Source organism: Bison bison, unplaced genomic scaffold, assembly GCF_000754665.1.
Source record: "Bison bison bison isolate TAMUID 2011002044 unplaced genomic scaffold, Bison_UMD1.0 scf7180017864368, whole genome shotgun sequence".
Lineage (NCBI taxonomy): Eukaryota > Metazoa > Chordata > Mammalia > Artiodactyla > Bovidae > Bison > Bison bison.
The window spans coordinates 2,158,743-2,183,413 of record NW_011494940.1 but is presented as its reverse complement, the minus strand read 5'-3'; the positions used below and the strand labels follow the sequence as shown (position 1 = coordinate 2,183,413).

General features: G+C 38.4%; 1 protein-coding gene across 10 annotated transcripts in view; it reads right to left on the bottom strand.

Moving 5' to 3' along the window:
• Positions 1–24,671, bottom strand: part of NUMB (numb homolog (Drosophila)) — a 163,754-nt gene that overhangs the window by 73,950 nt on the left and 65,133 nt on the right. The window contains exon 1 of one of the 10 annotated variants that reach the window (XM_010855786.1): positions 11,506–12,410. The exons of the other annotated variants lie outside the window; for them this stretch is intronic. The gene's annotated coding sequence lies outside the window, so the exon portion shown is untranslated. Of the gene's footprint in view, positions 1–11,505; positions 12,411–24,671 lie in introns of those variants that run through there. 10 annotated transcript variants of the gene reach the window in all.

The window sequence follows — 24,671 nt, the reverse complement described above, 5'->3', positions numbered from 1 at the left end:
AGCTTTGACTAGATGGACCTTTGCTGGCAAAGTAATGTCTCTGCTTTTTAATATGCTGTCTAGGTTGGTCATAGCTTTTCTTCCAAGGAGCAAATGTCTTTTAATTTCATGGCTGCAGTCACCATCTGCAGTGATTTTGGAGCCCAAGAAAATAAAGTCTGTCACTGTCTCCATTGTTTCCCCGTCTATTTGCCATGAAGTGATGGGACCAGATGCCATGATCTTTGTTTTATAAAGGCTGAATTTTACGCCCGCTTTTTCACTCCTCTTGCACTTTCATCAAATGGCTCTGTTTGATAAAACAAACAGAGGGTGGTGTCATGGGCATATCTGAGGTTATTGATATTTCTCCTGGCAACCTTGACTCCAGCTTGTGCTTCATCTAGCCCAGCATTTCTCATGATGTACTCTGCATATAAGTTAAATAAGCAGGGTGACAATATACAGCCTTGACGTACTCCTTTCCCAATTTGGAACCAGTCAGTTGTTCAATGTTCAGTTCTAACTGTTGCTTCTTGACCTGCATACAAATTTCCTGGGAGGCAGGTAAGGTGGTCTGGTATTTCCATCTCTTTAAGAATATTCCACAGTTTATTGTGATCCACATAGTCAAAGGCTTTGGCATAGTCAATAAAGCAGAAGTAGATGTTTTTCTGGAACTCTCTTCCTTTTCCGAAGGCCCAATGGATGTAGGCAATTTGATCTCTGGTTCCTCTGCCTTTTCTAAATCCAGCTTGAACATCTGGAAGTTCTTGGTTCATGTACTATCGAAGCCTGGCTTGGAGAATTTTAAGCATTACTTTGCTAGTGTGTGAGATGAGTCCAATTGTGCGGTAGTCTGAACATTCTTTGGCATTGCCATTCTTTGGGATTGGAATTAAAACTGCCCTTTTCCAGTCCTGTGGCCACTGCTGAGTTTTCCAAATTTGCTGGCATATTGAGTGCAGCACTTTCACAGCATCATCTTTCAGGATTTGAAATAGCTCAACTGGAATTCCATCACCTCCCCTAGCTTTGTTCACAGTGATGCTTCCTAGGGCCCCCATGACTTTGGACTCCAGGATGTCTGACTCTAGGCAAGTAATCCCACCGTCGTGCTTACCTGGGTTATGAAGATCTTTTTTGTACAGTTCTTCTCTGTATTCCTGCCACCTCTTCTTAATATCTTCTGCTTCTCTTAGGTTCATACCATTTCTGTTCTTTATTGTGCCCATCTTTGCATGAAATGTTCCCTTGGTATCTCTGATTTTCTTGAAGAGATTCTAGTCTTTCCCATTCTATTGTTTTCCTCTATTTTTTCGCACTGATCACTGAGGAAGGCTTTCTAATCTCTCTTTGCTATTCTTTGGAACTCTGCATTCAGATGGGTATATCTTTCCTTTTCTCCTTTGCCTTTAGCTTCTTTCTTTCCTCAACTATTTGCAAGGCTCCTCAGACAACCATTTTCCCTTTCTGCACTCCTTTTTCTTGGGGATGGTCTTGATCACTGCCTTCTGTACAACTTCTGTTCATAGTTCTTCAGGTAGTCCATCAGATCTAATCCCTTGAATCTGTTTGTCACTTCCACTGTATAATCATAAGAGATCTGATTTAGGTCATACTTGAATGATCTAGTGGTTTTCTCTACCTTCTTCAATTTAAGTCTGAATTTGGCAATAAGGAGTTCATGATCTGAGCCACGGTCAGCTTCCAGGCTTGTTTCTGCTGACTGTTTAGAGCTTTTCCATCTTTGACTGCAAAGAATATAATCAATCTGATTTCGGTGTTGACCATTTGGTGTTAACCAAAAAGTGAGATGTAAATTTTACAATTAAATGTAATTTATTTTTCTTACTCCTTAATTAGATGACTCATAATTATAAGTGTATGTGTTTATATTTCTACAGTTCCCATCTCTACCCTCAGAAGGATTTTAGGTGACTTGCTTTCCACATAATTAAATTGTAAAATAGCTGATGTATACAAAAGAATATAAACATTGATATATAGGTTACAGAACATAATGAAATGAAAACTTGTGTATCTTCTACTCAGCTTAAGAATTAGAGCATTACTAAACCTTGGGAAGTCCCCAAATGAACCTTTGCTGATTATGTCCTCTTTTCTTTTCCCCCAGAAGTAACACTAGACTTAATTATGTTTATCATTCTCTTGGTTTTCTTTCTTGTTTGGGGTTGCCATGCCCTTCTCCAGTGGATCTTCCTGACCCAAGACCATCTGAGTCACCAGGGAAGCCACTAATTATATGCTAATGCCTAAATGTTATTATGCTTAATGTGGCACATTTTTGAGAAGTAGTGTGAGGGGACTAAGTGCACAGATTCTAGCACCAGGCAAATCTGCCACTTACTAACTGTGTAATTGGGACAAATTATTGAACTTTTCAGTGCCTGTTTCCTTATCCAAGAAAGAGAGATTAAAAATAGAATCTATGTGATAGGGCTACTGTGAGAATGAAACGAATCATTATATGCAAACTGCATGGCGTACAGTGCCCAGTACACAGGCGGTGTTTCCCAAGTGTTCACTGTTGTTAGTACTAATACCCAGAACTAGAATTACACAGTAAGCTCACACTGTATATGCTGCTGCTGCTAATGTCTCAGTTGTGTCCAGCTCTTTATGATCCCATAGACGGCAGCACACCAGACTCCTCTGTCCCTGGGATTCTCCAGGCAAGAACACTGGAGTGGGTTGCCATTTCCCTCTCCAATGCACGCATGCATGCTAAGTCACTTCAGTCATGTCCGACTCTGTGCAACCCTATGGACAGCAGCCCAGTAGGCTCCTCTTCTACGGGATTCTCTTGGCAAGAATACTGGAGTGGGGTGCCCTTTCCTTCTTCACACACTGTATAGGAGGCACAAAAACACTGTACCGCAGAAACTCATTGATAGAACAAGCAAAGAGAATATAAACCTAGGTTTAATTATATTGTTTCTAACTCTTTCATTTTACTATCCTCTGAACAAACATGGTTGAATGCAAATATATACAATTCCACTGTATTTTTCATCACACACCTATTCCGGAATTCTATAAGGAAAGTGAAAGTCGCTTAGTCGTATCTGACTCTTTGCAACCCCATGGCCTATACAGTCCCTGGGATTCTCCAGGCCAGAATACTGGAGTGGGTAGCTGTTCCCTTCTGCAGGGGATCTTTCCAACCCAGGGACTGAACCCAGGTCTCCCACATTGCAGGTGGATTCTTTAACAGCTAAGCTACAAGGGAAGCCCAAGAATACTGGAGTGGGTAGCTTATCCCTTTTCCAGCAGATCTTCCCGAACCAGGAATTGAACCAGGGTCTCCTGCATTGCCGGCAGATTCTTTACCAACTGAGCTATCAGGGACAAGAAAAAAATGTTCTGACTGTACACCTGCTAACAATAATCTTAATAATAATAATTTGTTCCATCACTAAAATTCTAAGCTAAAAATGCCATAAATCAAGTGATCATTTAAAGTATAACATTATATGGCTCAGTGGTAAAGCCAGCTTAAAACTCAACATTCAGAAAACTAAGATCATGGCATCATGTCCCAACACTTCATGGCAAACAGATGGAAACAGTGAGAGACTTTATTTTTGGGGGCTCCAAAATCACTGCAGATGGTGACTGCAGCCATGAAATTAAAAGATGCTTGCTCGTTGGAAGAAAAGCTATGACCAACCTAGACAGCATATTAAAAAGCAGAGACATTATTTTGCCAACAAATGTCTGTCCAGTCTAAGCTATGGTTTTTCTAGTAGTCATGTATGGATGTGAGAGTTGGACTATAAGAAAGCTGAGTGCCGAAGAACTGATGCTTTTGAACTGTGGTGTTGAAGAAGACTCTTGAGAGTCTCTTGGACTGCAAGGAGATCCAAACAGTCACTCCTAAAGGAAATCAGTCCTGAATATTCATTGGAAGGACTGAAGCTGAAACTCTAATATTTTGGCCACCTGATGGTAAGAACTGACTCATTGGAAAAGACCCTGATGCTGGGAAAGACTGAAGGCAGGAGGAGAAGGGGATGAGAGAGGATGAGATGGTTGGATGGCACCACCAACTCAATGGACATGAGTATGAGTAAGCTCCGGGAGTTGGTGATGGACAGGGAAGCCTGGCATGCTGCAGTCCATGGGGCTGCAAAGAGTCGGACACGACTGAGTGACTGAACTGAACAGTAGAAAAGAATTTGCCTGTCAATGCAGGAGATACAGGTTCAATTCTTGAGTTGGGACGATCCCCTGGAGAAGGAAATGGTAACCCTACTCCACTATTCTTGCCTGGGAAATCCCATGCACAGGGGAGCCTGGCAGGCTACAGTCCATGGGGTCACAAAAGAGTCAGACATGACTTAGCAACTAAACAACTACACTATACCCCAGACAAAGTATTTTGGTTTTGCATTTTCTTTCCTTGATTTCTACTTTTTCTTATGATGTGGAACTTGCTTTCAAGATTTAGAGTGATGGAAAAAACCCTTTTATTTGATCAAGTGAAAAAATGTAAGGAATCCTAGACTCCTATAGCATGGCCTAAAGGCTTAGAGGTAGGTCATCTAGTCAATCCCCTACTCAATCAATGAATCTTAAGAATTTTGGATTTCATTAAACATTGGTCTAACTGGCATAATGTGCCTAACAGGAAATAATTTATAACTTATTAAGTTGTATCACTAGCTTAGTTTTCCACTTAGGCCCTGAGCCAAAGGAAAAGTAACAAAGTACAGCTTCATCACCAACAGTGAAGGAAATAGGTCCAATACTTAACCTATAGGACTAAAAAGTTCACTTTAAAAGTTCATGGTCAGTTTTGTGAGAAACATGTTACAAACAGGTTCATGGAAAAGGAGAGAGAACAAAGAGTTGGTTTGTTTGCTTTTTAAATCTAGTTCTAAAAGGAAATATTTATTCAGCTTCTGTATAATCTTAGGTGTCAGTAAATTTGAAATTTGTTTGTATTTCACCTTGACTTTATTAGTAAGTTTCATTTCTTAGCATATCCTGAATACTGTATTGCCTTATTTCAGAAAACACTGCCATCTATGACATTTTATAAAATTAATTTTTACTGAAGTATAGTTGCTTTACAATGTTTTGTTAGTTTCTGCTGTACAGCAAAGTGGATCAGCTATATATAAGTATATATAGATATAGATATATCCCCTCTTTTTTGGATTTCCTTCCCATTTAGGTCACCACAGAACATTGGGTAGAGTTCCCTGTGCAGTACAGTCGATTCTCATTAGTTATACGTTTTACACATGGTAGTGTATATATGCCAATCCCAATCTTCCAATTCATCCCACCACCCCCGCCACCACGTATGGTATCATGTTTGTTCTCTATGTCTGTGTCTCTATTTCTGCTTTGCAGATAAGTTCACCTATATCATTTTTCTAGATTACACATATACAGTAACTGCTTTTCTACAGCATTTTCAAAGTAAAAAATTTAAGAATAATTTTCAACAGCTAAAACTAAAAATTATGTTATCAGCTGTCAGACCAAAAGTTTAAAAAATAACAACAAATTGAGTTTGGGCTGCCTGAAAGGCTAGTATTTGAAAAGAGATTACTGTCACAGTTTGAGTGTTGATGCTCTCTAGCCACTACTTCCCAGCCCTGATTCAGACCACATGTTCTTGACCAGGGCAGCCTGTACCCCCATAGGCTCTTCAGATTTAGAAATGCCCTAAGATTATGTTCAAATCTGAATGCTCATGCTTCTGTGCATTTTCTGAGGCCAGATTCTTCAACTTTCTTTGGAATCTCAAAGGATTCTGTAACTATTAATCCTAAAAACTTAAGAAACACTTATTTAAACAGCATTCTATGATCCTTATCTATTACCTGACTTTTTAAATTTAAATTTATTTTAATTGGAGGCTAATTACTTTACAATATTGTATTGGTTTTGCCATACATCTACAAGAATCCGCCACGGGTGTACATGTGTTCCCCATCCTGAACCCCCCTCCCACCTATTACCTGACTTTAATTTCAGATTTCTGCCTTACTAATTTTCATCTTATCCACAAAATTCTTTTGTTTTGATACATGGCTTCTTTATTCACTCCTTAAAAATAATGGAAAACTAGAGCTTCAAAAAATAAGGAAAGACTGTCTACTTAAAATTGCAGTCAAAGGTGGTTTCAAAAGCTGAACCTATATATATTTAAGAAACATTAAAAAAAAAGGCTATCTCTTCTGAGAGTTTTTTTCAGTTACACAACCAATTTCATCTTTTAGTTTATCCACTTGCCTTTCAATTGAGAAAACAATTGGTGAACTGAATTGGTGATTCAGCTATTCTTAACTTTATCTTTTAAGGTATGTTGAGACTTAACAGATAAAAAACATGTATGACCATCACCCCTAATCCCATAACACACATATAGAGACTGACTTCCTAAAATGCTGTTCCTTCAAGAATTAAACCTTTACTTATAGAACAAAATGGTTTGCTCTGATATAGCAAGGACTGATTTAGCAAGGAACATCTTGATGAAAAAGGGCAGAACTGCTGAGAATGCTAGCCTACTTTTTAACTGACTTTCCTCCTCTAAGCATCTGTCAAGTGTGGGATGAGAAAAAGGTGCTGCAATCTGGAGAGGCAGACTAGAATAAAAATATATTTGGTTCCAAGAATTTAAAAAAGACAGAAATGGCACTGGAAAAATGATGGAAATAAGAAGATTAAAAACAGCTCTGCTCTCCTTTTCTGTAGTTCTAAATAACTACAAATTATCTACACACATCATCTCTTCAACTCTTTAACCTTCTCCAATCTGACTCCTTCCTTCCCCTCACAACCCTCTCCCTTTATCCAAGCCATCAACAAGACTTGTAAATGTATCTTAAATCTGTCCACTGCTCTCCACCTCTACCATAAAGGACCATGGTCCAAGGTTACTGCATCTCCTACATGAACTAGTATAAACCATCGACTAGTATTTATTTCAATTTCCTCTGCTGTCCCCCTTTGATCAACTGTGAACAAAGCATTCAGTGTAATCTTTAAAAATGGATCAGGGCACTGAATAATAGTTCCATGGCTTCCCGATGCATCTTCAAGTTAAATCCAAACTCTTAGCATTCAGACAGTCAATACGGCATAACAACTAACACTGCTTGAGAAGTGCCTGGAACAGTGGCCAGCACTTCACAAATGCAGAGCAGATACTACCATGTTATGATACAGCCCTTGCCTGCCTCTCCTACCTCAGAGTGACACTCTCCTCAAATAACCAGTATTCTCTTTCAGTTAACTGCAAGCTCTTTCCCTCTCTGGGCCTGCTGTTTCCCTCTGTCTAAAATATTTTTCTCTCAAAAACTTCAAGAATGCCTGTCTTCCATTCACAGTTCAAGTCTCAAACTAAATGTTACCTCATTCATGAAGCTTTCTTTTCTTCTCTCAATACCATCCTTTATAATTCCTTTTAAAAAATATCTCAGTATAGTTTATTATTTTTTAATTTTTATTTATTTGGCTATGTCAGGTCTTAGATGAAGCACGGGGGATCTTTAGTTGTGGTATACAGGATCTTCTAGTTGTGGCACATGAACTCTTTAGTTGTGGCATGTGGAATCTATTTCCTCAACCGGGGATCAGCCCCTGCATTGGGAACTTCGAGTCTTAGCCACTGGGCCACCAGGGAAGTCCCTGTAATTCTTTACTGTTACTATTCTCTTCATTTTCCTTCACAGTGCTTTCTATTTTTAAACTGTCTTTCTTTCTTTCTTTATCTTGCTGTGCCCTGTGTGGCTTGTAAGGATCTTAGTTCCTCAACAAGGATCGAACCCATGCCCCCTACAGTGGAAGTGTGGAGTCCTAACCACTGGACCACCAGGGAATTTCCTTTAATCACTTTTTTTGTTTGTTTCATCGGTTAAACTTTCTTGAACGTCATCAGATGACTAAACATCCATCCAATAAACTCTCTAACTTGCTTAATGTAGGAAGCACTGGGCTCTGTTCTTTATATTTAAAATAATCTTAACTAATGTAGGTATTAATCTCTTCTCACCAAGAAGCTAAAAAACCAGTCACTAATATACATGTGTCACAGTCTGTGCTATGATTCAGTATATCTACATACTTCCCGTAATTGTTACATACAACCTTGTGCCCAACAAAGTATTGTGCTAAGTGCTGCAGGAAGAGGAGCCAGGATGACAAAATAAGGATTATTTCTTCCATTAAGATCTTGAATAATATACGCACAGGATGGGAGAGACAAAAACAAAACATTTCAAAGCATTTCAAGTAGAGGATGGGGTAGGACAGAGTCATGGTATGTATGTAAAAATGTATATTTCATCAAAGCTAAGATGCCATCAACTGATGGCAAGATATATCATTATTTTATGTTCCAAACAGAAATGCTGCCAAAATTGTTAATAATTGTTCATTAGCTGGGAGGTATGGGGGGCAGGAGGAGAAGGGGATGACAGAGGATGAGATGGCTGGATGGCATCACCGACTCGATGGATGTGAGTCTGAGTGAACTCTGGGAGATGGTGATGGACAGGAAGGCCTGGCGTGCTGCAATTCATGGGGTCACAAAGAGTCGGACATGACTGAGCGACTGAACTGAACTGTGAAATATCAAAAGTAACACGCACCCCAATATGACAGATACATCCCAATTCAAGAATGAAGAAAAAGAAAGAGAAGAAGGGAGAAGAAAAGAAAAAGAAAAAGGAGGAAGAGAAGGAAAAAAAAAAGAAAATGACTATTCTATGATTAACACAAAATCAATCTTTTTGAGTCTTCCTCAAAACACCTCAATGATATGGACTATCAGTTCTTTACTAAAGTTTGCAATCAGGAAAGGGAGAAAAAACAGTCACTGAAAGGAGTGGTCACACAGCAACACTTTCTTTTGTGATTGTTTCATTTCCATTTGCCTTGTATATCTTCACTTATCCCTTTTCTTTTTCTTTTTTTAAAATGCAAGTACTTTTATTTTTTAGAGATGTTTATTTACTTATTTGGCTGACTCAGTCATCCTTGCAGTATGCAGGATCTTTGTTGCATTATTATTAATGGACCGCTTCTTTTTAAAAGCTAAGTGCAATGTAAGAATGCCCTCTTTAACACTTGTATTGAACACTGTACTCAAAGTCCTAACTAGTATAGCAAGGCAAGAGAAAGAAACTTTGTAAGCACTGGAAAGAAAGACACAATTGCAATCATCATACTTCAGCTAAGGTGGCTGAACAGAGATCTATATACCAAAAAAGTTTCTATCAGTAAATTGAAAATGTAAAAAAAAAAAGAGGAAAAACTATTTAAAAATTTAACAACAATAATAATTAAATTTAAGAGAAGATTTGAGAGACTTATGAGAAAAAGAAACTATTGAAAGATATTTTTAAATATCTAAGGGGCTTTCCTAATGGCTCAATGGTAAAGAACCCACCTGCCAATGCAGGAGACACAGGTTCTAGCCCTGTTCCAAGATGATCCACCTGCCCTGGAGCAACTAAGCCCGTGCCCCACAACTATTGAGCCTGTGCTCTAGAGCCTGGGGACTGCAGATACTGAGCCCACATGCCACAACTGCTGAAGCCCTCGCACCCTAGAGCTCATGCTCTGCGACAAGAGAAGCCATCACAATGGGAAGTCTGTGCGCCGCAACAAAGAGTAGCTCCCATTCACTGCAACTAGAGAAAGTGTGAGCAGCAATGAAGAACCAGCACAGCCATAAATAAATAAAAAATATCTAAATAGCTAGAAAGAGAGACTATGTTTGAGGAGAGGAAGGCTCAATATAATAAAAAGAATAAATTAAATGCATGTATAGATTAAAGCCTCTGACGTCTTGGGCTCATATACAAACCAAGTCCTATTTTTAATAAGAGCTTTTGAACTTTCACATAACTTGACTCAAATTACTCCCTTTGATAGATATTTTTGCAATTGGTATAAACTTACTAGGCACTAATTATAGGTATTTTACTTTACTAAATTGTAACAAGAGATGATATTACACTTTAGAATTCTGAGGCCGCTACAAGGAATAAGAGTGAAGAGCATGTGATCAGTAAGTACATGGCTCAGTTCTGGTTGAATGTGCTGTGGTCCCACTGGTTCAAAGCTCAATCAGTGTGCACAGTGTCCACAATGGAAGTTCTAATAACCACTCCTGCAAGTGATGAAACACTGCCAACATTTTACACAACAAGTAAAGTTTTCATTCTTGATAATTATCTGTGAACACTGCCAAAACACAATCTCCTTAAGTCACCTAAAATCGTAAACATTTTGAATACAAATTCCACTTACAAGAGGAAAACAGACAAAACATTCATGATACAGTGGTCATATTGAGCTCCTATGGACCTGTATGTAGTCCTTATACATGTAAGACCCAGAAGCAGTTTCCAAGTCAGCTTTACAATGGATCTGAATTTGATCAAATGAATGATTTTCTTTAGGTCTAACTTATTCAATTTAATTTTGGTTTATGTAGGTATCGTGTGCTGCTTAAACTTTGCTTTATCCAAATTTCCTAACAGAGAATTAGAAATAATGATCATCTGTTTTACTGGTTGCTGCTGCTGCTGCTGCTAAATCGCTTCAGTCGTCTCTGACGCAGTGTGACCTTATAGATGGAAGCCCACCAGGCTGCCCCGTCCCTGGGGTTCTCCAGGCAAGAACACTGGAGTGGGTTGCCATTTCCTTCTCCAATGTGTGAACGTGAAAAGTGAAAGGGAAGTCGCTCAGGTGTGTCCGACTCTTAGCGACCCCATGGACTGCAGCCTTCCAGGCTCCTCCATCCATGGGATTTTCCAGGAGTGGAGTGGGGTGCCATTGCCTTTTCCCTTACTGGTTGCTAGGAGATGATAATACTAATAGTTTACATTTACTGAATGCTTACTGTGTGCCAGGCACCATTACAAGTGCCTTGTATGAAAAGTGAAAGTGAAAGTCACTCAGTAGTGTCTGACTCTTTGCGACTCCATGGACTATAGAGTCCACGGAATTCTCCAGGCCAGAATACTGAAGTAGGTAGCCTTTCCCTTCTCCAGGGGATCTTTCCAACCCAGGGATCAAACGAACCCAGGTCTCCCACAGGCCAGGCGGATTCTCTACCAGATGAGTCACAAGGGAAGCCCAAGTGCTTTGCATACTTTAAATCATTTAATCTTCACAACAACCCATATCAGGCAGATTATATTACGATCACCATTTTACAGATAGGAAAACTGAGGTACAGAAAAGTTAAGTAACTTTCTCAGAGTCACACAAGTAAGTGGAGCAGCTTAGTGATTCATACCCAGGTAGCTGTCTCCAGAGCCCAGACCCACATTGTTATTTCATATTTCTTTTCACGATAGTTAAAACACACACAAAATTATTATAGATGAAAAAACCATCAAAAATTATGAATAAGAGTTAAACGACAGTTAAGCAATATTAATATCAATACAACTTATCACAGGTTGATACTTCACAGCTCTTGCAAAGTTTCATGGCCATGATTAAGAGTTTTGAAATTGGACAGACCTGGCTCTGAATCTTGAATGTGCCCTTTACAAGCTGTGTGACTTTGGACAACTTTCGTAACTTCACCAAGCCTCAGTTTCCTCATCTGTAAAATGAGAATAATAAACATCTCACAAAATTGTTGTTAGTAACATAATTATTGATACATTACATGGATATGATAAATCAAAAAAAAACCACAGATACACGAAATAAAAAGAGGAGGCTCACAACTTCCCCCAGGAATCAGAGCTTTATTATGTTGTAATGAAGATGACCACTTCAAGTCACCACAGCAACTGTAAGATCCACACACAAACAGAACCATAACTCCTCTAATTAATAATAAATCATTCCTCTGAATAGCAGTCAAATGCCTACAGGTAAACTACTGAATCTCTGAAATATAACATACCATATATACACAGAGAAAGAGCCAAACAGAAAAGACATTGTTGTCTCTTGACAACAACTCCCATGAATCCCATTCCAGGCATACACTTTCTAAGACCAGTAGTATTCAAGGGGCCCAAAACAGGAAGAGGGGTGTCAAGAAGGAGTGATTCCCACCAATAGTAGAAAGGAATTTTTGTAAGAGAAAAACAGAAGCAGACACATCATCGAAATAGGTTAGAACTATCATTACCACTGAAGAATAATTGTGTCTGTTTACACCTGGAATTTTACACTAGTCAAAACAACTGAAACTGTCACTACTGCTGTCTTTAGAATCGCAATAAAATAATTTTACAATGAATAATGAGATTTCTATCAACACCTGCATTTGCCAATAATACATCTATCTGTTATAAGGTTAGGTGTTTCTTTGAAGGGGTCATTTTAGTAATACGATACAAAAGTCAATTTAAAATAGGAAAAAATAGAAATTATACAAAAATCCTATAGGATAATTTTGTTAAAAGAGTTCATCAATACTATCACCAAGGTGCATTTTTATGAATGTTATTAGTTTAAAATGTAAATTATATTATTAAAATGGTATATTACATAAAGATAATTATTAAAATGACTGCATTCATTGTAGCTCAAAGATTCAATAAAGAAAGAACTTCTATCCCCCAAAACACCCCCTTTTAACAAATAATGGCCAAAATGGCCCTCAATTTTTCTTAATAAAATTATTAAATGATCTGTCTGGAACAAAGGTCATTTAATTTTTACAAAGCACTTAAAAAAAAATTAGCTAAATAGGAAATGTTTAAGAAGTCCTTAAATGACCTATTTCATAAAAGTTTAAGGAAATGAACATAGGACGTGAGATGCCCGAGGTTACTAAGCCATGACAAAAATCCAAACAAAAAAATCCTTCTGTTCTATATCCTAATAATTTGGAGTTTTTCTACTTGATCAGCATTTGCTTTGCTACTTTCTCTAAATGATGAGAATAACTTTTTGTCCTTTTCATGAATTCCACAAATCATTAATAAGATCAAGTCAGTTCAATCACAACTCAAGTATTTTAATTCAGGAATTTTTAGGTAAATTTTTTATGTAACTTAAAGAAAATTTGCAAATATCACTATTTACATTTTACCCCATTTGCTTTGTCAGTCTCTTTCCTCCTCACATTTTTTTTCTGAACCACATGAGAGTGAGTTGCAGACACTTAGCACTTTAGCCCTCAATATTTTTTTTCATATAGTTTCCCAGGAATACAGATATTCACTTAGTATACCTAACCAAATCAGTATTGTGTCAATGTTAAAATTTCTACTATATAATTACAGCCCATATTCAAATATCATTAACTGCTTAAAAAAATGTCTTTTAAAGCTACCTATTTCCCCAGTCCAGAATTCAATTCAGAATCATGCACTGCATTTAGTGGTAATGCCTCTTTTAGAATCCAACCAACTGGAACAGTTTCTCAGTCTGTGTCCTATAAGACTGATATTTTTAAAGAACACAGACCATTTAATATTTTGTATAATGTTCTTCAATTTAGGTTTGTCTGATGGTCTCTCATGTTTAAATTCAGGCTATGCATTTTTTGTAGGAATGTCACAAGTAATGTTGGGTGCTTCTCACTGCATCACATCAGAAGCCGCAAGAGGTTACAGGTTCTATTACCAGTGATGCTAACTTTGATCACTTGGTTAATGAGTATCTGCCAAGATTCTGCACCGTGAAGTTACTGCTTTTCTCTCTGTAATAAGTAAATATATTGTTAGGAATTGTCTTGAGACTATGTAAATATCATATTCCTCATCAAACTTTACTCCATAGTTTGGTACCTGCAGGGGATTCTTGGGTGAGAGTACTATTTTAATTGTTCCCAAACGCCATTTTCTAATTCCAACAGTTCTATATTTATTAGCCATTTTAATGAAGAACTTTCCCTTCTCCCCAACTTAAGTCATTTATTCATTCATTTACTTATATGTGTATGGTTCTTATTTTTTCAATAGTTTATAATCTGTAACTATCATCATTCATTTGGCCCGTGGATGCTTCTCCACACTGGTTCTTGTTCCTTTTGACACATCCCCATCATTCTTTGACTACCTCCTTTCTTTCTGAAACAACAGTATGTTCCAGACTCCTCTTGTACTTTCCCTGACCCAGTTCTTCCTGGGATCAGCCATTTCCCCAAAGAGCTCTGGTTTCCTTTAAGTGGAGAATGATTTAGAAATCAGCATATGGGAGTTAGATACGTTCACTGCAATTGCTTCAAGGCCTCTTAGCAAACAAAGCTGGAATATAGACACACATATATGTGTACGCATATACACATATGTGTATGTACATGCATATACATATATCTATACATACAATTATACACATCCCTAAGAGAAAGATACATAAGTGTATACATGCATACATGTATATTTCTATCTTTATATAAATAAATGTTAAAAATCATGAGTTCATAATTTCCAATTCAAATCCAACATCACAGGATTTACTGGAGTCTTTTCTTCTATATATATATATATATATATATAAAACTACCTTCTCCAACAATTGAAAAACCTGGCTCCCATTATCCTCAATATACTTATTCATTTGTTGAATCCTAATATAGATAGAAAATAGTTTCAAAGTTGCCAATTCATACCATCACAAATATAGCCTATAAATTAGGGTTATTTGTTTATAGCTCTTTTTGAGTTTCAAAGTACAGGATGCTCAAAAGTTACTTGGGTTACTTATTTTTCCCCCTTCAGCGTGTTTATACTTATTTTTCCCCTTTCAGTGTGTTTATGCTATAATTTGAAACACTTTAGATTTGTTTCTATTTACATTTTAGGGTTTTATCCCAACTTTATTGATTTTCTTTGCTGATTTTTTCTTTTCTTTTGTTTAGTATCTAAAAGGTTAGCATGATAATGTTCTCTGATATTCTGAACTGATGTCATATGCAGTGTTACCAGAGGAGGTGATGGCACCCCACTCCAGTACTCTTGCCTGGAAACTCCCATGGACGGAGGAGCCTGGTGAGCTGCAGTCCATGGGGTCGCTAAGAGTCAGACACGACTAAGCAACTTTGCTTTCCCTTTTCACTTTGATGCATTGGAGAAGGAAATGGCAACCCACTCCAGTGTTCTTGCCTGGAGAATCCAAGGGACGGGGGAGCCTGGTGGGCTGCTGTCTATGAGGTCAAACAGAATTGGACACGAATGAAGTGACTTAGCAGCAGCAGCAGTAGCAGTGTTACCAGGAGTTCTCTCAACCAGTGGTTGTAATAGAGCTTTACAGTTTAGAAAGTATATTTCCCATAGGAAATGAGCCATTCTGTAGCCAATCACATGTATTTACTACCATTCCACTGAGGCCAGATGTTTTCTGGGAATTACTATTTCAAGATACAGAAAGAAGGATAAAATGAAATGGGCAACTCCAGCAACTTCATAGATCATTGCTTGCAAAACAGTTTTCAAACCATGCTACTTAGATGCCACAAGGTGGAAAAGGGCAGGACCTGGAGGCAGAACTCCAGGCTCCTCCCCTGACTTGAATTAAAGTTCCTATTGCTTTTACTAGTAATATACTGGAGAAGGCAATGGCACCCCACTCCAGTACTCCTGCCTGGAAAATCCCATTGACGGAGGAGCCTGGTAGGCTGCAGTCCATGGGGTTGCTAACAGTCAGACACGACTGAGTGACTTTACTTTCACTTTTCACTTTCATGCACTGGAGAAGGAAATGACAACCCACTCCAGTGCTCTTGCCTGGAGAATCCCAGGGACGGGGGAGCCTGGTGGGCTGCCGTCTATGGGGTCGCACAGAGTTGGACACGACTGACGAGACTTAGCAGCAGCAGCAGTAATATACTGAGAATCAGTCTAAGATTTTGTTCATCTAACTAATTCAGCAAACATTTACTGAGTAACTATGTTGTCCTACATACTGTTCTAGGTGCTTCAGTGAAAAAAGACTTCATGAGACTTAGAATTCTAGTTGTGGGAGAGATAAACTATAAACCTAAGGAAACTGTATAGTCACTTAAAAAATAAAAGTTATAGAAAAAATTCAACAAAATAGTTTGCAATATTAGATAGCATGTTCAGTTTAGGTCTCACTGAGAAAGGAAAGGTTACTTTTATACGAATAATTTCTTAAGCTTGAAAATCATGAAGAAAGAAGTGCAGATCAATTTTTCAGTTGGTGTTAAACTATGTCTTCAGGTCAGAACATGAGAAAAAAGTCATGAAACATTTTCCTTCCTTCATTGAATCTTAGCCAATATTTAGATTGGTTTTTCTCAATCCAGATCCTCTACTTTGTAAGTAACTACATATTTCTCCTCAGTTCAGTTCAGTTTAGTCACTCAGTTGTGTCCGACTCTGCAACCCCATGAATTGCAGCACACCAGGCCTCCCTGTCCATCACCAACTCCCGGAGTTTACTCAAACTCATTTCCATCAAGTTGGTGATGCCATCCAGCCACCTCATCCTCTGTCGTCCCCTTCTCCTCCTGCCCCCAATCCCTCCCAGCATCAGGGTCTTTTCCAATGGGTCAGCTCTTCGCATGAGGTGGCCAAAAGTATTGGAGTTTCAGCTTCAGCATCAGTCCTTCCAATAAACACCCAGGACTGATTTCCTTTAGAATGGACTGGTTTGATCCCCTTGCAGTCCAAGGGACTCTCAAGAGTCTTCTCCAACACCACAGTTCAAAAGCATCAATTCTTCAGCGCTCAACTTTCTTCACAGTCCAACTCTCACATCCATACATGACCACTGGAAAAACCACAGCCTTGACTAGACGGACCTTTGTTGGCAAAGTAATGTCTCCTAGCTTCTGGCAAAGGGCTTTTTTGTTTTTCCTTTTCTTTTGTTTTTCTTTTAAACAATTTCATTGGGAAATTGAGGTAAAATCGGGCCTCTTAACCACTCTTAGAACTTTAAAGTACATTAATTTTTATCATATCCAAATACACTATCACTCCCCTATGTTTACAGTCAACAAAAGACTAAGATATCTAATCTTTCTCAGTTGTGCTAAATCATACCACTCAAATCCTAAACAACTGAGTTTGAACCTCAAGTGTAGAACTTTATAATAACCACAGGTAACAGTTAATCAGCCCTTACTATGTCCCAGCTATTGTCTTAAATGATTAATGTATATTACTTTATATTTCAAAACAACATTACAAACGTTACATGATAAGTACCATCAGTACCCTCCTTTTATAGATGAATAAACTGAGAAACGGAGAGATGAAATAACCTGCTCAAGGTTTCACAGCATCTAAGTGACAGAGCCAGAATTAAAAAAAAGACAGTTTGTGCCATTAACTGTGCATATTGAACTGATTCTAAAAAAATCTTTCATAATGTGTTCTAAATTCCATCCTGTTAAATTTAACCAGTTCAGTCTATGGAGGGAAAAAAATCTGACCTCAATGCTATCATCTAATATATGGCTATTTTTCAAAGCTTCAATTGATCAGTATGCCATGAAGGGGTCTAATGAAACTATTAGTTAATAAAAATGTGACTAGGAATAGTAGCAAATGAAATCCAACAATGCATAATAAGAATTATACACAACAACCCAGTGACTAATCTCAGGTTAGTCAAGGCTGATTCAACATTTGAAAACTATTTAATGCAATCCATCACATTAAGAGGTTAAAAAGTCACGTGATCGTTATCAAGAGATATCGAAAAGGCATTTCACAAAATCCAACACTCATTCCTGATAAAAACTCTCAGCAAACTAGGAATAGAGAGGAATTTCCTCAGCTGAGGCTTTACAAATAGCTGAGAAAAGAAGAGAAGCTGAAGGCAAAGGAGAAAAGCAAAAATATACACATGTGAATGGAGAGTTCCAAATAATAGCAAGGAGAGATAAGAAAGCCTTCCTCGGTGAGCAATGCAAAGAAATAGAGGAAAACAATAGAGTGGGAAAGACTAGAGATCTCTTCAAGAAAATTAGAGATACCAAGGGAACATTTCATGCAAAGATGGGCACAATAAAGGACAGAAATGGTACGGACCCAACAGAAGCAGAAGATATTAAGAGGTGGCAAGAATACACAGAAGAACAATACAAAAAAGAACTTCACAACCCAGATAATCATGATGGTATGATCATTCACCTAGAACCAGACATCCTGGAATGCAAAGTCAACTGGGCCTTAGGAAGCATTACCACAAACAAAGCAAGTGGAGGTGATGGAATTCCAGGTGAGCTCTTTCATATCCTAAAAGATGATGCTGTGTAAGTACTGCACTCAATATGCCAGCAAATTTGGAACACTCAGCAGTGGCCACAGGACTGGAAAAGGGCAGTTTCCATTCCAATCCCAAAGAAAGGCAATGCCAAAGAATGTTCAAACTACCACACAATTGCACTCATCTCGCACACTAATAAAGTAATGCTCAAAATTCTCCAAGCCAGGCTTCAACAGTACGTGAACTGTCAACTTTCAGATGTTCAAGCTGGTTTTAGAAAAGGCACAGGAACCAGAGATCAAATTGCCAACATCCCTTGGATCACTGAAAAAGCAAGAGAGTTCCAGAAAAATATCTACTTCTGCTTTATTGACTACGCCAAAGCCTTTGACTGTGTGGATCACAATAAACTGTGGAAAATTCAAGAGATGGGAATACCAGACCACCTGATGTCCCTCTTGAGAAATATGTATGCAGGTCAACAGTTAGAACTGGACATGGAACAACAGACTGGTTCCAAATAGGAAAAGGAGTATGTCAAAGCTGTATATTGTCACCCTGCTTATTTAACTTATATGCAGCGTAAATCATGAGAAACACTGGGCTGGATGAAGCACAAGCTGGAATCAAGATTGTCGGGAGAAATATCAATAACCTCAGATATGCAGATGACACCACCCTTATGGCAGAAAGTGAAGAAGAACTAAAGAGCCTCTTGATGAAGGTGAAAGAGAAGAGTGAAAAAGTTGGCTTAAAACTCAACATTCAGAAAACTAAGATCATGGCATCTGGTCCCATCACGTCAAGGCAAACAGATGGGGAAACAGTGGAAATAGTGACAGACTTTATTTTTGGGGGCTCCAAAATCACTGCAGATGGTGACTGCAGCCAAGAAATCAAAAGACGCTTGCTCCTTGGAAGAAAAGTTATGACCAACCTAGATAGCATATTCAAAAGCAGAGACATTACTCTGTCAACAAAGGTCCACCTAGTCAAAGCTATGGTTTTTCCAGTAGCCATGTATGGATGTGAGAGTTGGACTATAAAGAAAGATGAGCACTGAAGAATTGATGCTTTTGAACTGTGGTGTTGGAGAAGACTCTTGAGAGTCCCCTGGACAGCGAGAAGATCCAACCAGTCCATCCTAAAGGAAATCAGTCCTGAATATTCATTGGAAGGACTGAAGCTGAAACTCCAATACTTTGGTCACCTGATGTGAAGAACTGACTCATCTGAACAGACCCTGGAAAAAGATTGAAGGGAAAGATTCTGGCAAAGATTGAAGGCGGAAGGAGAAGGGGACGACAGAGGATGAGATGGTTGGATGGCATCACCGACTCAATGGACATGAGTTTGAGTAAACTCTGAGAATTGGTGATTGACAGGGAAGCCTGGCGTACTGCAGTCCATGGGATTGCAAAGAGTCAGACACAACTGAGCGACTGAACTGAAACTAAACCAGGTGAGAGGTGATAGTGGCTTGGACCAGACTGATAGAAGTGGAGATAAGATAGGTCAGAGAGGTATGTGATCCACTATCTGTGCCCCTAGCTCCAGAAGAGACCACACCTGGAGAAGCAGTTGTAACACTTTCACCAAATGAATAAATTCACAATACGCAACATTTTCCAGGACATGTTATCTTAAGATGTATCTTAAGAATGGAGGTGACAGGATTTTGCTGATGAATTGAATGAACATTGTGAGAGAAAGTGAAGAATGAAAAATGACCTTAAGGTTGCTGGGGTGAGCAACTGCAAGGACAGAGTTGCTGTTTACTGAGACACAGAAAGATATAAGGTGGAGTAGGATGAAGGGAACAAATCAGAAATTTGGTTGCTATGCCTGATAAAATGTAAAAGTTTACAAATGAGATAGCTATACGTTAAATTCGCTTTTGAAATGGCAAGCTTCAAGTCTAGTACATATATTACATTCATCATTAAACAGTCCTAATCTCCAAAACTGAATGTAACATCTGCTCCCTCTGATCACCACTTTTTTTCACTGCTTAAGGCCTTATTACTGTTTATGTATTGTAATTATTGGTGTACATCATGTCCCATAGAGTTCAGATACCTTGAGAGCAAAGTTCATGGTTTATAGTTGTAAAATAGTAAAAAGTGAAAGTGTTCGTTGCTCAGTCTGACTCTTTGAAACTCCATGGACCGTAGCTAGCCAGGCTCCTCTGTTCGTGGAATTCTCCAGGCAAGAATACTGGAGTAGCCATTGACTGGGTAGCCATTCCCTTCAAGGGAATCTTCCTGACCCAGGGACCAAACCCAGGTCACCTGGATTGCAGGCAGATTCTACACCATCTGAGCCATCAGGGAAGCCCATAATAGTAAAAAAAAAGCCCATCGTTTATTGAGCACGTTCATCATTTACTGAGCTCATTTATCATTCATTTATGAATTTATCATTCATTTGTTGAGCTCATTCAATTCTTCTATTATTGGTATTTAACACATACGAAAATTCTGGTTCAGAGATATTGAATAATTCTATTCACACTTCAGCTGCTAAGTCACTTCAGTCGTGTCCGACTCTTATGTGACCCCATAGACGGCAGCCCACCAGGCTCCACCGTCCTTGGGATTCTCCAGGCAAGAATACTGGAGTAGCCATTGACTGGGTAGCCATTCCCTTCAAGGGAATCTTCCTGACCCAGGGATCAAACCCAGGTCACCTGGATTGCAGGCAGATTCTACACCATCTGAGCCATCAGGGAAGCCCATAATAGTAAAAAAAAAGCCCATCATTTATTGAGCACATTCATCATTTACTGAGCTCATTTATCATTCATTTATGAATTTATCATTCATTTGTTGAGCTCATTCAATTCTTCTATTATTGGTATTTAACACATACGAAAATCCTGGTTCAGAGATATTGAATAATTCTATTCACACTTCAGCTGCTAAGTCACTTCAGTCGTGTCTGACTCTTGTGTGACCCCATAGATGGCAGCCCACCAGGCTCCACCGTCCTTGGGATTCTCCAGGCAAGAACACTGGAGTGGGTTGCCATTCACACTTCAGAGCTCTGCTCAAATATCACTTTCTCAAAGTAGCTATCTTTGATCACCCATATCATCTGAACTAAACCTCTACAATAAACTCTATAGAACTAAAACTCTACAATAAACTCATAATACCTTGTTTGTCTCCTCTACTGTTTATCACAATATAAATAAATGTGTTCTTGGTAGCTCTCCTCCCTAAAGAATATAAGGTACATAAAGGCAGGATACTCATACATCAAGTTGATTGCAATGATTAATACATGCTTTAAATTGATTATAATAATGCCTTATTATTATAAATTAATAATATTGATAAATGATTTAATAACAACTAGAGACATCCATTACAAATAATTATAGAGTAGATTGTATCAGACCAATTCTCTTGGCAAGAAAAACTAAAAATTGAATTTAAAAACAAAAAGTAAACAAGGAAGAAAGCCAGGATGTGAGAAGACAAAATACAGGCAAAAAACGAAATGCATAGTTAAGCCTAACATTCTCCAGTGATTTCTCCTCTTGAGGCAACTAGCTGCAAGCTAGAATGTTCAGCAGTCTCACAGACCTGCAGACATAGAAATCAGAGTTCAGGGCTTATCAGACAAGCAGGATTTGAGGGGCTAAGATTTCAGAGAAAAGACAATCACAGAAAAGTCTGAACATGCTGTACTGTTTTTGCCCTCAGGGTATTTATTGAATCCTAACCTGTGTGGGGGCAAGAGGCCAAAAACCAAGCAAAGTGCCTATTTTAAAGCAAAAAAGGTAAGTAGAACTTTTGGTAGTCTCACAATACAAGGAAAAGAAAATTTATAGTTCAGAGCCTGCCAAGATGGAGAGGCCCTGGCAAACACTGCAGAATTCTATTTGATACCTCTGAAGGACAGGACTAAAGGGAAACTGGATTTAAACCAACCCTTAGGAAGCCTAAAACAAAGCCTCAAGTCATCCCAAGCCTGTATTGAATCAAGGTCATCTGCTCCTACTTTTAACTATTACCAGAAGAAAATTAAATCCTCTCCAGTGAACAATATCACCATTAACAGCCTCTATCATTTCTCATACTTAATGTTTGACATTCATTTTTTAAATTACTAGCAATCCTAGGAGACAAGACCAAATGACTGAAAGCCACAAGAAAAAGAAGACGAGATAAAAAGATCAAAAGGGGATCTAGAAATTCTAATTATTAGACACAGACTTTAAAATAACTGTGTTTAATATGTTCAGCAAAGTAGATGAGAATTTCACCACAGAAATGGAATGTACAACAAGAGAAAAATAACTAATTAAAATTCTAGAACTAAAAAATACATAATATAAAATTAATAATAAAACACATCCTTATAACAGATTGGACACTAAACGAAATAGAAAACAGGTCAACAGAAAACACATAGATGAAGAACAGATGAGAAAAAAAGATGAAAAATACTGAACAGCATATGACAGATATTTATGATGCAAAAAAAGATCTAACATCCATTACAAATTATTATAGAGTAGATTGTATTAGACCAATTCTCTTGGCAAGAAAAACTATAAAAGATCCAATATATACATACTTCAGATCAGATCAAATCAGTCGCTCAGTCGTGTCCAACTCTTTGTGACCCCATGAATCGCAGCACGCCAGGCCTCCCTGTCCATCACCAACTCCCGGAGTTCACTCAGACTCATGTCCATCGAGTCAGTGATGCCATCCAGCCATCTCATCCTCTGTCGTCCCCTTCTCCTCCTGCCCCCAATCCCTCCCAGCATCAGAGTCTTTTCCAATGAGTCAACTCTTCGCATAAGGTGGCCAAAGTACTGGAGTTTCAGCTTTAGCATCATTCCTTCCAAAGAAATCCCAGGGCTGATCTCCTTCAGAATGGACTGGTTGGATCTCCTTGCAGTCCAAGGGACTCTCAAGAGTCTTCTCCAACACCACAGTTCAAAAGCATCAATTCTTCAGCGCTCAGCCTGCTTCAAGTCCAACTCTCACATCCATACATGACCACTGGAAAACCCATAGCCTTGACTAGACGAACCTCTGTTGGCAAAGTAATGTCTCTGCTTTTGAATATGCTATCTAGGTTGGTCATAACTTTCCTTCCAAGGAGTAATCGTCTTTTAATTTCATAGCTGCAGTCACCATCTGCAGTGATTTTGGAGCCCCAAAAAATAAAGTCTGATACTGTTTCCACTGTTTCCCCATCTATTTCCCATGAAGTGATGGGACCAGATGCCATGATCTTCGTTTTCTGAATGTTGAGCTTTAAGCCAACTTTTTCTCTCTCCACTTCCACTTTCATCAAGAGGCTTTTTAGTTCCTCTTCACTTTCTGCCATAAGGGTGGTGTCATCTGCATATCTGAGGTTATTGATATTTCTCCCAGCAATCTTGATTCCAGCTTGTGTTTCTTCCAGTCCATACTTAGACCCCTAGATAAAGTGAGTGCAAGAGTGTGGGGCAGAAGCAATATCAGAAGAAATATGCCAAACCTGACAAAAGACATCAAGCTACAGACTCAAGAGTACAAATGAAACTCAAGCACCTTAGATATAAAGAAAACCACCTAAAAGCCTTAATAAAAACATGAAAACCAAAGACATTACTTCTCTAACAAAAACAATGGAGTCAAAAGGTAATGGGATGATATATCCAAAATGCTCAAAGAAAGTAACTACCAACCCACAATTCTGTGCCCAATGAAAATGTCCTTTAGAAGTGAAGACAAAATAAAAAGTGCTTTCAGACAAAAAGTGAATATTCACTACCTGAAACTAACACAATATTGTAAATCAACTATGCTTCAATTTAAAAATTTTTTTTAAAAATTATCTGAGAAGAAAGAAAATCATCTCAGATGAAAGCACAGTAACACAGGAAAGACTCAAGAATACTAGAAAGAGAAAATGTGAGTAAAATTAAATAACTGAATTATTTAAAACAATAATAAAAACAAAAGTAAAAAAACCCAAACAAAGAAACAAAAAACAGAAGGAGAATGATAAATCCAATAAAGAGCTGTAGGTACTTGTATTATCCAGAAAATAACAGCAGTAGACTGTCTACAAAAATGGCCAGTTATTTCTCCCATTCCTTATGCACACTCCTTTACAATATGACTTTGCTACTCTTCCTATCAAGACGCCACTCTTCCATCAAGAGGAGTTGATTTTCTTTACCTTTTGAATTTGAGCTTTGGCCAATGGGACATTAAAAAATGTGATACAGCAAAGACTTGAAAAGTGCTTGAACATTTCAATCTCTGCCTCTCTTAGAACTTTGAGTCATCAAGTGAATGAATGTGCCTGCTAAAAAAGATCACAAAAAGAACAAACTCCCCAACCCTACCCTAGCCAAAAGGTTGCCAACCAACACACACTTCAGTTCAGTTCAGTCGCTCAGTTGTGTACAACTGTTTGCGACCCCACGAATCGCAGTACGCCAGGCCTCCCTGTCCATCACCAACTCCCGGAGTTCACTCAGACTCACGTCCATCGAGTCAGTGATGCCATCCAACCATCTCATCCTC